Below are 12,866 nucleotides of genomic sequence, written 5' to 3' on the forward strand. Positions count from 1 at the left end.
CCTGCTGAGACGACGTGGGGTTTTGAAGAAACGTGGCTTTGGGCTCCATCTAGGCTCGAAACCCCTGCGCTGCAGATTCCTCATCTGTAGAACAGAGGTAACGCCTTTATCGGAGAGTTGTTGGGAGGATTAAAACAAGATGTCAGGGCTTCCCTGGTGGCGCAGTGGTTGAGAGTCCATCTGCCGATGTAAGGTACATGGGTTCGTGCCCCAGTGCGGAAGGCTGGGCCTGTGAGCCATGGCCGCGGAGCCTCCGTGTGCGGAGCCTCCGTGTCCGGAGCCTGTGTGCCGCAACGAGAAAGGCCACAACAGTGAGAGGCCCACGTACCGCAAAAAATTTTTAAAAAACCGAGATGTCAGATGTACACTGCACATGGTACTCATCGAAATGTTAATTTTATCCTCCTCCAATAACTACTTGGGCCTCACCCTAGTGCTCTCTCATTTTTCCCATATCCTAATTTTCTTGTACAGAAGAACACTTTTCTCTTATGGAAAATGAAATGTGGTCTTAATGGTTTTTGTCAGTGCCAGAGGCAGGTTTATTCAAAGTATGAGCCAGTGTTTCAGGTTCTTGCCATGTGTCCCCTGGCAAGTGAATTCCAATGCGTTTTATTCATGTAATGTACTTGAAGTGATTGACCTTAAGGCACACAATAAAAGTGAAGAGCAGCTTTGGGCAAAGGATTAGCTTAGTGTTCAGTTCATATGCAAAGAGGGAACACTTGTTAAAAAGTGCACTGGGGTTCACTTTTGAAACAATCGATTAGTAGGCATAAACACCATACTAAAACTGCACAACTCGGATGGGATTCGAACCCACCCAGAACTCAGACTGGGACTTGAACACACTTTTTATTTATTTATTTATTTATTTCCGGTATGCGGGCCTCTCACTGTTGTGGCCTCTCCTGTTTCGGAGCACAGGCTCCGGACGCGCAGGCTCAGCGGCCATGGCTCACGGGCCCAGCCGCTCCGCGGCATGTGGGATCCTCCCGGACTGGGGCACGAACCCGTGTCCCCTGCATCGGCAGGCGGACTCTCAACCACTGTGCCACCAGGGAAGCCCTTTAACCCACTTTTAATTGAAATCCGACACCTGGTCTCAGGACTTAATGAAGCTCAGGGTCTTTATGTCTCCTTACAGAAAGAATTCAGTGAGAGACAAAGTGATAGGTAAGAAGTGGATTTATTTAGAGAGATACACATTCCATAGACAGAATGCAATCCATCTCAAAAGGCGAGAGTGAGCCCCGAAATATGGGGTGGTTAGTTTATGACTGAGTAATTTCATAGGCTAACAAGTGGGAGGATTATTCCAACTATTTGGGGGAAGGGACGGGGATTTTCAGGAACTGGGCCACGGCCCACTTTTTGGCCTTTATGGTAGGCCTGGAAACTGTCTTGGCATCTGTGGGTGTGTCATTTAGATGCTAATGTATTACAATTACAATGAGTGTATAATGAGACTGAAGGTCTACTGGAAGTTGAATCTTCTGCCATCTTGGACCTAGCTGGTTCTAACCAGTTTATGTCTTGTCCTCAATGGTTAGGCATTCTTTTAATGTGCCCTGCCCCCTTCCTTTCTGTTTCAGTTTTATGCCACTACATTTTGGGGTGGCTTGTTATGTAGCAATAGGTAACTGGAACAAGTGGGATCAGGCTATAACACTGTTTTATAAACGCTTTTTCACTTAACAGTATGAACATTTTAATCATATCAAATATTTTTCATCTGCATCATTGTTAATTTAGCCAAATATTTTGAAAGAGGAAACTTTGTCTCTATTCACACTGACAATGCAACTTAACACAGTCTGACTTCAACCCTCACTGCTAAAAGAAAACTGCTCCAAACAAGGTCACCAATGCTCTCTTTGTCAGTAAAAGTTTGTTTTTCATCTCTCATCATTTTGGGTGCATTTGACACTGCAGACCACTCTCTCCTCTGCCACAGTCCTGTCCCTAGGTCTCATGACTTTCCTCATGAGCTTTTTTAAGTCTTCTCTGGCTTCTCTTGACTAGTCTCCTATGTGGGCTTTTGAAATCTGCCTTTCCCTTAAATGTTAATTCATTTTCTCCAGAATTCTGACCTAAGCCCTCTTCAACTCTGCACTATCCTCAGGCTTTAAACTACCAACTCTTTCCTCCCAGATTCCCAATCTATAGTTCTAGCCCATATCTTGCTTTTATTCCAGACTCATACATACAACTGCTTACTGGGCATGTCCACTTTGAGGATACAGAGTATCTGAAATTTAACATGTTCTAATTCTAAAACAGCAGTTTTCTTCTTTAAGCTCAAAACATTACAAACATGCTATTAAAATTTCATAATATTCTTTTTATCTAAAGTAGAATTATAGTAAGATTAAGTAATTTACTTCAGATCATGGACTTGAACTAAATTGAATCACAAGCCAAAAGTATAGTAAATAACATGAATCATGAATTAAATACAAATACCAGTTTTGGGCTGAACCAAAACCACATGTAGGTTTTAAGACCTAGCTTGGCTCAGGAGACAATATTGCCTGGCTGTTAAGAGCGGTCTTGGAAATCAGGTTTCCCAGGTTTAAATCTCAGTTCTGCAGTTTATCAGCTATTTAAGTATTCTAAACCTCACCTCTATAAATGAAAATATTTTCTTAGGGTAATTATGAGGACTAAATACAAAAATAGCAATAGAGCAAAGTGGTCAAAAGCTCAGACTTGAGAGTTGGATTGAATTGGGTTACATCCTAGCTCCACCACATACCAGCTACATGACCTTGGGTGCAAGTGTGTGCCTCAGTTTATTCTTTTTGGGTGTAATAATAGTATGAAATCATAAAGTTGTTAGGAGGATTTAGTTTGTTAATATGTGTAAAGCCTTAGAATAGTACCAGGCATTAAGTGTGTGGCATATTATACACGTTCAAAAATTATCTTATTCTTACAATAATTATCAGTTCATTTTGCAACATCAAATTTAAGACATAGAGAAAGAGACATTAGTAACATAGATTGAATTGAACTAATTCCAATCCTTATTTTTCACCTCTGATGCAGAAGCATTTTTCCCTGTTTATATAAAGATCTCAAAATAACTAATACTTTATATTGATAAATATAAATATAATTGCAAAGTCTCCTTTTGTTCTCCATATAAAGCAGCTCAGTGGTTATAACCCTGAAGAATCCTTTATTCAACCATTCACAAATAATTATCAAGTGTCAATTATGTACCAGGCACTGTGCTTGTAGCTGGGAGATATTGACTGGGGAAAAGGACATTTGCTGATTAAAAAAAAAAAACATGTAAACTTACCTATTCAAATATACATAATTGATCACAAACTTGGAATACATAAATATTTTAGATCACCATTATAGTCACCAAATAAAATTTGGCCTTTTTTTTTTTTCCTTTGGTCATGCTATGGCTTGTGAGATCTTAAGTCCCTGTGGAGTCTTAACCAATGGACCTCGAGGGAATTCCCTGGCCATTATTTTCTTAAAATATTCTTACTTAAAACCTGTTATGAGGTAAAACCGTTAGATCTCGTAAATTGATATTAGGGCTTGATTGGCAATGTTTTATTCTTTTTCTTTTCCTTTTTGATGTCGACCAGCTCTTTTATTTATTTATTTTAAAAAATTGTGATGACATATATATCACATAAAATTTACCATTTTAGCCATTTCCACGTGTGCAGTTCAGTGGTATTAAGTACATTTCACATTATTGTGCAAGGAAATATTTTAGTCTTAAACATAGAAACCAAATTATAAACCAAAATAAATCCAAAATTATTTTTTATTTAATTTGGCTTCCTGCTCAAGATGCATCAGATCTTGGTAGTCAGAATAAAATGCTGACACACATTTCATGCATAAGTAGCAGTGATATTGTAAAGCAGTTATACATCAGTGATGGGAAGGAAAACAGAGCTTTGAATGGATTTTAGGGGGAATCTGCAAGATATGAGTTTGGTTCGGAGAGATCAGGGAGCAAAAACGATAGAAAAAATGTTAAATTTCAAGAAGCAGCAGCTCATGAATCAGGGGAGTAAAAAAAATATTTAAGTGTGGAGCATAAACCGTGTGTGCCCTTGAAGATTCAGATGTGTTATCGGAACCTCACATATAGGAGAAACGCTAATGGAAGGACTCCCTGAGACATTGACAGGAGTCTAGGAAAGGATGTGGTCGTGGTGGTGATAGCAGGAAGCTGTTGATTGAGTACATTATGTCTTTTCCGATATGACATTTTTTGCGGGGGGTGGGGTGGGGTTAGTATCTGGTTTGCAGGAAAATGCTTTACCTTGAGGTCAAATGGGGTCAAAGTTTAAATACAGAGCCTAGTTGACCCTTGTGTGTCTATCTTGCCTGTAAAGCAGAGAGCTTAGTGTAGTGTAGTGGGTAGGGTCTTGTCAGTTCATATTTGATGAGTTATTTCACCTCTTTACACTTCAGTTTCCTCTTCTGCAAAACTGAGATAAGAGTACTGTCCTCAGAAGTTTGTACTCGTGATTAAATATTATTTATGTAGCAATTTTTTTTTTTTACATGTTTATTGGAGTATAATTATGTAGCAATTTGAGAGGTGGCATAGAACACAGACTCCTTGGGTTGAATCCTGGCTCCTCCACTTACTCAGTGGAGCTTGAACAAACTACCTCTGTTTCTGTATAACATGATAGTACTTACCTGAGAAATTTATTGTGAGGATTAAATGAGTTTACACAGACAAATCACTTAGAACAGCGTTTGGTCTATAATAATAAACATAGACTAATATTATAATGCACCACGTACAGTAAATATTTAGTGTTTGCTCTTTTGTTCAGCTCCAAGAAGGCAGGGACCATATCTGTTTTATTCATCTCTACCTTTTGTCACTTTGTAGGTGCTCAAATTTTTTTGAATGAGTGGGTCATTTCCAATCAATACAACTGCATTCAATTCCTCAACAAATATTCTAATAAGAATATCTACATTTATATAATCAGACTGAATTTATTTTCATTTATATTATATTCTATCATATATAGATACCTCACAGTACTCTCTACTACTTCAAAAGAGTTGTCATCTCAGTCTTGTGGAGCTTAAAAACAGGAAGAACTCTTGAATAATTTATATGTTATAGCTTCTCCTCTTAATCCTTTCAAATTTTGTTCAATGTGAAGAGGAAAACAGAATGGTGAAATGTAAAACTTCATAATTTCAAGTTACGCTGTTATTGCTAAATTGTGACTTAAACAGTGATGTCTGGGAGATTTTTAACATGAAATCATAAATATGTTATTGCTTCTTAGAATTCTGACAGTAAGGGTGAGCTCAATACAGTTTTCACTGCAGCTTGTGCTTCTAGTGTTGAAAGCATAGAGCAGTCAGTGACATTTTTAAGGTGGTAGTGAATTTGCTGACAAAAAGTTTGCTGGACAAATAAATCAATTGCAGTGACTCTTTACAGACATCTTAGGCGTCATCAATAGTGAACATGATCTTGGGGGCGATCAGAAAACTAAAATCGTTAATCTCTGTTGATACAGGACATGCTCCAGCTAAACGAAACTATTATTGCAGCTTCTGCATTTTGCTTTGCTGTTTTCGCATACTTCTCTGCTTGGCATAGAAATTCTGTAAATCAAATACGCACTTGCATTCCTGATGAATGATTTCTTAGGGCCTTTGAGACAGCATTGCTTTGTTCTCTTTTCTCTAAATAGCATGATTTATACTCTATTTAGCTTTTAATATGAAAAGAAGGTAGCTAGCATGAACCTTACCCCATAAATTCGACTGGCTAAGAAAAGTCACATTAAAAATTGTTTTTCTGGGCCTCCCTGGTGGCGCAGTGGTTGAGAGTCCGCCTGCCGATGCAGGGGACGCGGGTTCGTGCCCCGGTCTGGGAGGATCCCACATGCCGTGGAGTGGCTGGGCCCGTGAGCCATGGCCGCTGAGCTTGCGCGTCCGGCAACGGGAAAGGCCACGACAGTGAGAGGCCCACATATCGCAAAAAAAAAAAAAAAAAAAAAAAAAAATTGTTTTTCTTATAATGGTCTTACTTCTGACTGAGCCCTCATCCTCCCTGGTTTGGTGGGTTGAAGGCAGGAAATTCAACCTCACACATCACAGAGGTTCTTTCCTCTTCTCTAGGGTTTGCATAAGAATCCATGCGGTGGCTTCTATGGTGCTAAGAACACAGATAATGGCATTCAGCCTTCAGTCCACTTTACCAAATGCAGGTCATTGTCCAGGTCTCTGTGTCTGACAGTCAGAAAGATGCTGCATACCCAGTGAGTTGGAAGAGGGTAGGGAGGGGTTAAAAGAACACAGTGAAAACAAACCCATCATTATCTGAATGAAAACCTTTTGAGAAACAATATAACAAGTAATTAAAAAACTTGAATGGATCCCATATATGTACAGTTATCTTTTTCTATAAGTAAATATCTTCTAATTAGGTCATTTATGAAAATGTATGCTATAAATCTATTCTTTAACAACAACACAATTTTCAAGAGGTTATTTATTTATTGGCCATGCTGTGTGGCATGCAGAATCTTAGTTCCCCAACCAAGGGTCGAACCCATGTCCCCTGCATTGGGAGTTCAGAGTCTTAATCACTGGACCGCCAGGGAGTCCCAAGGGGTTATTTTAATGACTGAAAATGTAGTATATTTAGTTTGTAAATACTTTGAGGATATTTTGAGCTACAAACATATTGACATATAAGAGCCAACTATGCAGGTTCTATAAATAGAAGAGCATTTAAAAGCATAAAATGATATAATGTAAGTATTGGCAGTGCACGATAATGCCAAGAAAAAGCTGGGTCTGTCTTGAACACTACTGCCCTTGAAACTTGTTAGGAAGCTGCAGTCTGTGCTGCGAAAGGGCATTAGGTACGTCTGTGCTTAGAAATCTGTTCTGGCTTCCTATTTGCAATTTTTAAAAGATTGAGTTTAATCTTCAGGAAACTGCCTGCCATCCTAGGGGAGTCCTTCTGCTGCTTTGTCCTTCACAAGATCAACTGAAGTTCTTCAGCTGTGTAAGAAGATTGAATTTCAGGTAACAGAAGAAAGTTAAACTCCTTTTGCTTTTTGAATGATGACTTATTTTTTTCTGATTTAGCTATGAAGTTATTACTTAATTACTTAATTTTTTAAAAAATTATTTTTTACTTAAAGATAGCATAAGAATGTTAGGGAAAAAGAAATAATTCAAAAGTCATCCATATTACTATGGCTAGGACAGTTATTTTTGTTATAGCACATTATCCCCCATATGTTGATATTCATATTTTACATATAGCAATGAGATTCATATAGCTTTTAAAATTTATATTCCAAAAACTGTTATTTACTTGACACTGACAATGAGGAATTCTCTATGCCTCTGTGATCCTGTTTTGTTTTCCCACAGCTGTATTTTTGCTATTCTTCCCTTATCTACTCAGATCCCCTTAACTCTAACTTCCTCAACCCTCCCCTCCTCTAAAACCATGTTAACAACCTGGAATGTATTTTTCAGTACCTTTCCCAGGCTCATGTAACACACACACACAAACGTAACACAATCCTTCCATGTATTTTGCTTTGTTCACTTTAAATACCTCACAGAAATCCCTCTAAATCAACCATTAAAAATCAAACTTGGACTGCCCTGGTGGCGCAGTGGTTAACAATTGCCTGCCAGTGCAGGGGACATGGGTTCGAGCCCTGGTCTGGGAAGATCCCACATGCCGCGGAGCAACTAAGCCCGTGCGCCACAACTACTGAGCCTGTGCTCTAGAGCCTGTGAGACACAACTACTGAGCCCATGTGCCACAACTACTGAAGCCCGCGTGCCTAGAGCCCGTGCTCCGCAACAAGAGAAGCCAGTGCAATGAGAAGCCCTTGCACCGCAACAAAGAGTAGCCCCTGCTTGCAGCAACAAAGACCCAATGCAGCCAAAAATAAATAAATAATTAATCAAAAAAACCAAAAATCAAACTTTTTTTTTTTGGCTTGTAGGGTCTTAGTTCCCCGACCAGGGATTGAACTCTGGCCTTCCGCAGTGCGAGCGGCGAGTCAACCACTGGACTGCCAGGGAATCTCCTCAAACTCATTTTTAATGGCTGCATAATATTCTATGTTATGAATGCATCATAATTTATTTAATCATCCTTTTAATGGTCATTCACCCTATTTCTGTTTTTCTACTACACTGTAGCAGTAAAGTACATATATGTATATACTTTTATTTCTTTGGTGTAGCTATCAGGAGTAGGATATAGCTGGGTCAAATAAGCCTACTTTGACTTTCAATAGGTAATGGCAGATAGCAAATTAAAATTTTTGCTTACCAAAGGCTCTACAAGGCACATTTCCATCAGCAGTATATGACTCCTTTCTTGCCCTCTAACCTCTCTTGTGGGCTTGTAGTGTTATCTCTTTGCAAAATTTCCCCGTGTGTTGGGTTCTTTGGTACATTGTTTTGCATCTCTCTGTCTACAAGTTAGTTTGAGCATTTTTTTTTTTAAATGTTTATGGGCCATTTGAATTTTCTCTCCTTGGAACTGCCTAATAATATCTTTCGCCCATTTTTCTTTTGGATTGTTTCGTCTCAATTCTTAAGAACCTTTTGTATTTTATAGATATTAACCCTATATATTGTTATATTTTCCCAAATGAACTGACTTTGTAATAGTCAAATTTTAAATCTATAAATTCTTTAATTTCATTATCTTAATTTAAATATATAAAATATTTTTAGTATATTTATTTATTGGCTGCTTCAGGTCTTAGTTGCGGCATGCAGGATCTTTCATTGTGGTGTGTGGGCTCTTTGTTGTGGTGCACGGGCTCCTCTCTAGTTGTGGTGCACGGGCTTAGTTGCCCCCTGGCACGTGGGATCTTAGTTCCCCAACCAGGGATCGAACCGGCGTCCCCTGCATTGCAAGACGGATTCTTAACCACTGGACCGACCACCAGGGAAGTCTCATAAATATATAAAATATTTTAATTAAAAAAATAGCTTTTGAGTTTCTTAAATTGGCTAAGAAAGTCTCCCCTATCTCTAGACTACACTTCCAGTCTCTTAGATTTTTCTGTTTTACTTTATATTTAAAAAAATTAATATATCTGGAATTTGCTTTTTGTGCGATATAGGAGTTGCACTTTCATTTTCTTCAAATGGCTAGCTAGTTGTGCCAGCATTTACTAAGAAACATTCTTTCTTACTGAAATACAACTTTGTCATATATTAATGTTATATACTAGAATCTACTTCTGGACTCAGTTCTACTCTACTAATTAATGTTATTTCTTTTTAAAAAATATTTATTTATTTATTTTTGGCTGTGTTGGGTCTCAGCCACGGCAGGCAGGCTCTTAGTTGTGGCACGCAGGCTTCTCTAGCTGTGTGCAGGCTCAGTAGTCCTGTGGTATGTGGGAGCTTAGTTCCCTGACCCGGGATCGAACCCGCGTCTGCTGCATTGGAAGGCGGATTCTTTACCACTGGAGGGCCGGGGAAGTCCCTTAATGTTATTTCTTCTTTCACTTGAACTTTAAGATCATTTAGTTCAATTTCAAAACTTCACCAGTTGAAATTCAAATTGGAATCATATTACATTAAAATGTTAATTTGGGGGAATTGATATTTTATATTGTCTTCCCATTCAAGAATATAGTTTGTTCAGATCTTGATTTATGTTCTTTAATGACTTTTTAGTAGCTCTTTCTTGTTTACTTTATTCCTTGAGACATTTATAATTTTTGTCTGTTACAATATTTACCCTCATATCAACTTTTAAGTGCTTATTGTGAATATAGAAAAAAAAGCTATTGATTTTTGGCATATCTATTTTGTATCCAGCTACCTTCCTAAGTTCCTGAATAATTCTAATTGACTTTTTGAGCTTTTCAAGTATTTATTTATAATAATTTCCTTCTCTAGTGTTTATGTTTTATTCTATTAAGGCATCCATTAGCACTAATAGGGGACACTAATATCCCCTATTTCATAGCATCGTTTTGAAGGCTAAATAAAAACCTGTAAAGTGCTTAGAGCAGTGGGTGGCACATGGTAGGGGGCCAAGAAATAACTAATATTGTTATTACTTCTAAACTATCAGAGTTGATGAGTTCTTGAATCCCAAGTTTCTCATCAGAACATCATGCCAAAGAACATGAATTCAGCTATCACTTGCTGGTTTTTCTTATTCTTTCATCATTCTCCATTTAAATTGGTTTTGGGGAGCATGGGTAACAGGTTTCTTAAGCTTTTATTTGTGATTCTCTCACCTTGATAGGATGACAGGAAAGGAGAGCAGAGAAATAGTCTATGTTTGGGGATGATTCCATAGATTGTTATTATGTAATAACAACAGATTAAAAATAAAAATTATTACATAATTATTATTTTATAACAACAATCTCTGGAATCATTATCATTCCACAGATTACCGTCCTTTGGAAAAGAGACGTTATAGTCAAACTAGGTTTAAGGCTAGATACTGAATGTTTTGGTTTAACTCATGGGGAGTTTTTGAATTTATTGTGTGCAGGTCAAGGAGACCTGTCACAAAATCTTTTGCTTCCTAGAATTTGTTACCTTTCTTCCTCGAAGTGAGATAAAGCAGTTGAGCCAATTGTGACTAATTCTACTGCTCCTCTCAGTGAGTTTCACAAGCAACTGAGCCAAGAAAAAAGCCCTTCCTTATGATGTAATAGCCTTGGGGAGATGAACTCTAGGGTAGCTACAGCTCTCTTCCGGCAGACAGTGGGGCGGGGAGGTGGCACTGTAAATTGTCTTCACTTTCCAGGGCTGACATGGTTTGACATTTTACTTCTTATTTGGATGACGTCCTGAGACCTGTCCTCTTTACCCTCCCTGAACAAGAACCTTGGCAGGGGGCCCAGGGCAACAAAATCATTAACTCTGTATCTGGCATTAGCCACATCCTGCTCAGGAGAGGATGCCCTGCCCATCAGAATATCCTGTACTGGTTCAGAATGGAAGGATGAAGGGAGGGGTGATAGGTGCCTCTTCCTTCTTCAGTGCCATCCTCTATGACAGCACTGGTGGAATGAAATTAATGGCATGGTGGTAGCTAGTATCATCTCTTTGTTTCTGAACAAGTTAAGAGCTAGCTGTTAGGTGTTTGACATAGTAATTACCAGCTGGTCTAGCTTCTGCAGGAGCCCAAGATGCATTTCAAGAATCATGACTGTCTTTTAGTCTAATAAAATAGACTCTATGTCTCCAGTTAAAATCTTGTACAATCCAAGTCATGCTTTAGTGAAGTCAGAAAACCCAAAGGAATAAATGAACAAAGTGAGAACTTTTTCCAGAATAGTTCTGATAGAGAATGACTGAATCAACTTCTGGGAACTATAAGTTTGCATCTTAAACACATAAACCCCACAGATAGTTACTGTCTCCTTTTACCATTACTTCAAATAGTTACCAGAAATAACGAACAGATAAGGCCTATCTGGAGAAGGTTCAAATTCATTTTTGAGAAACCTCACAGAAACTTAATGCAGGATGTACTAAAAAATATAAAACCCCCAAATCCCACTGGGTTGAATAATCCCTTATTTGCTTGAATGTTCAATGTACTGTATTCCAACCAAATGAATTTTTATCATTTAATTCTTGTGCCCATCCATTGCTCCCATTTCTAAAAACAAAGAAAGAAAGGCAGTAAATGAAAACACGCAATTCAGTGCAGAGGTTGGATAAAATCTAAATCATGACACTGGTTTCAGCACTCATTTTCTTCTAATATGCATCATGTATGTCTGACTGAAGGTGAGGGGGTGAGGTGGAGGCAAAACCCTTTTTGTTGTCTAGAAATGAAAAGCAGAGAAAATAAAGCTTACTATTTATATCACTCCTAAAACTAAGTCAGTAGAAGGGGGAAGTTTCTGTCATCGCTGAATAATATAAAATGTCGGGTAGACTGGATGTGTGCTAACCCAAGTGGAAGGTAATTCAGTGGGATAATGATTAACAGCATTTCATGGACACTACATTGGTTCTGGAATTGTGGAACTAGCCCAGACTGGACCTCTTGATTCATGAAGGTCTCCTGTGACTTTAGGTTTCCCTTAGAAGGATCTCTTTAGAGTAGCTTAATTCTGGGGCTTTCCTAGGTGGGATCTCTCTAGGGAGACCCTTAAGCCTGCTGATTCAATTTGGCATGTTTCAGATTATCCTAGAGTAGACCCATGCTGGTCTTCATTACTGCAAAATTAGTAAAACGCTGTGTAGTAGGCTGATAATGGCTTCCAAAGATATGTTCCCATCCTAATCCCCAAACCTGTGAATGTTACCTTCATTTGAAAAAAGGGTCTTTTCAGGTGTGATTAAGGATCTTGAGATTATCCTGGATTATCTGGCTGTGCCCTAAATGCCAACATAAATGTCATTAAAAGACAGATGAGACACAGAGGCGATATGAAGATGGAGGCTGTTTGGAGTGATTGCGGCCTAATGCCCAGGAATGCAGGCAGCAAGGAATGACTTCTCTCTTGGAACCGCTAGAGGGAGCGAGGCCTCACCAACACTTTGATTTTGGAATTTTGGCCTCCAGAACCGTCACAGAAAGTTTGTTGCTTTAAGTCACCAAATTTGTGGTAACTTGTTACAGCCCTAGGAACTAACACATACCGCTTAGCTAGGACACCAATGTCTTTTTAGAAAATAACAGAAACAAGTCAACAACATATGAGAACCCACTTAATAAATAATAATTTGCCACCCTAATGCATTTTTGTGGGTAAAACACCAAAGTGCCATTTAAGAAAGACAAGAGAAACAAACATGTTTATATCACTGGAAATGTAGGTGGAGAACTATTTCAATGACATGTATTTGAAAGATGC

This window comes from Lipotes vexillifer, unplaced genomic scaffold (assembly GCF_000442215.2).
Source record: "Lipotes vexillifer unplaced genomic scaffold, Lipotes_vexillifer_v1.1 scaffold602, whole genome shotgun sequence".
Taxonomy (NCBI): Eukaryota; Metazoa; Chordata; class Mammalia; order Artiodactyla; family Lipotidae; genus Lipotes; species Lipotes vexillifer.